General features: G+C 51.9%; 1 long non-coding RNA gene across 2 annotated transcripts; it reads right to left on the bottom strand.

The window, feature by feature from the left end:
* Positions 1 to 108: 108 nt before the first annotated feature.
* LOC135241908 (uncharacterized) lies at positions 109 to 1,261 on the bottom strand. Of its 2 annotated transcripts, none has more exons than XR_010326153.1 (3): positions 905 to 1,261; positions 477 to 560; positions 109 to 431 (listed from the first exon to the last, which is right to left on the bottom strand). It is a non-coding gene; the product is annotated as an uncharacterized LOC135241908 (long non-coding RNA). The 2 variants fall into 2 exon arrangements; XR_010326154.1 differs by having other exon boundaries at positions 498 to 560.
* Between the last annotated feature and the right edge of the window lie 406 nt (positions 1,262 to 1,667).

Genomic DNA, 1,667 nt, shown 5'->3' with positions numbered 1-1,667 from the left:
TAGGAACTTGCCTTTCTGGAGAACCAAAGCTGTGTAGTCTGGTGTGCTTCAGTCAGAATATGGGCCTGTGCTGTAAGGACAGCCATGACCGTGTGCGTTAGCGACCGATTTGTGACCGACGTGTGTGCGTTAACGACCGACGTGTGTCTGTTAATGACCGACGTGTGTCTGTTAGCGACCTGCGTGTGTCTGTTAACGACCGACGTGTGTCTGTTAGCGACCGACGTGTGTCTGTTAGCGACCTACGTGTGTCTGTTAGCGACCTACGTGTGTCTGTTAGCGACCTACGTGTGTCTGTTAGCGACCTACGTGTGTCTGTTAGCGACCTACGTGTGTCTGTTAGCGACCGACGTGTGTCTGTTAGCGACCTACGTGTGTCTGTTAGCGACCGACGTGTGTCTGTTAGCGACCGACGTGTGTCCGTTAGCGACCTACGTGTGTGCTGTTAGCGACCGATGTGTGTGTCTGTTAGCGACCTACGTGTGTCTGTTAGCGACCTACGTGTGTCTGTTAGCGACCTACGTGTGTCTGTTAGTGACCTACGTGTGTCCGTTAGCGACCTACGTGTGTCTGTTAGCGACCAACGTGTGTCCGTTAGCGACCAACGTGTGTCCGTTAGCGACCGATGTGTGTGTCTGTTAGCGACCGATGTGTGTGTCTGTTAGCGACCTACGTGTGTCTGTTAGCGACCTACGTGTGTCTGTTAGCGACCTGCGTGTGTCTGTTAGCGACCTGCGTGTGTCTGTTAGCGACCTACGTGTGTCTGTTAGCGACCTGCGTGTGTCTGTTAGCGACCAACGTGTGTCCGTTAGCGACCAACGTGTGTCCGTTAGCGACCGATGTGTGTGTCTGTTAGCGACCGATGTGTGTGTCTGTTAGCGACCTACGTGTGTCTGTTAGCGACCTACGTGTGTCTGTTAGCGCTTCTTGTCCGCTAGATGGCTGCAGGGTTCGTTTTAGCCTGAGCTCTCTGTCCCTGCAAAGATGCTTCTCCACACCCCGGCCCTGCTCCTTAGTCAGCCCCACACTCACGGGTGTCAAACTGCTGCACCACCAGGACAGGCTGTATGACGGGCAAGTTGTTTTTCTCATCGCCCCCCATAAAGCTCCCAACTGGTCCTTATCCTCACATGTATGTGGTGTGTTAGGACTATGTTCAGCAAAGGTGAGCTTTGCGCGAGGGGAAAAGCAGCTTCGGGCCCTTCGTGTTGAGGCAGCTGGATCGGTTGGTTTGTATCCTCTCTGCCACAAAAATAAAACTTCCAGGGGAATCACAACTTTGTCTCTCGTCTCTTCCTTTGCTGGGCCTCTGATCACAAACATGCGAGTAGAATGTTCTGAACTGAACATTCTAATGCTGATGTCACAATCACTACTGGTAACTGGAAGCAGTGGAGCTCTAGAACACAGATTTAGAATGCCTGCTCTTCAAAGGGTTAATGGAATCCGTTTGGTGGAGGGGGAAGCCCCGCCCCCTTACCCTATTCAGTAACGGTTGACAGCACAAAAAGCATTCACACACCCAAACTGTGCCCAGTCATCCCCACTGCCCACAGGATCTTTCAAATAAAAGTTCTGGTTCTCTCTTCGATTCAGTCAGCGGAAGTGTATTGCTGCTTATTATCGAGAAACACAACACACCCGTCTGTGATTGGTCTAAATATGCC

This window comes from Anguilla rostrata, chromosome 16 (assembly GCF_018555375.3).
Source record: "Anguilla rostrata isolate EN2019 chromosome 16, ASM1855537v3, whole genome shotgun sequence".
NCBI classification, from domain to species: Eukaryota; Metazoa; Chordata; class Actinopteri; order Anguilliformes; family Anguillidae; genus Anguilla; species Anguilla rostrata.
Note: the sequence above shows the minus strand (reverse complement) of the source record. Positions and strands in the feature narration are given on the sequence as shown.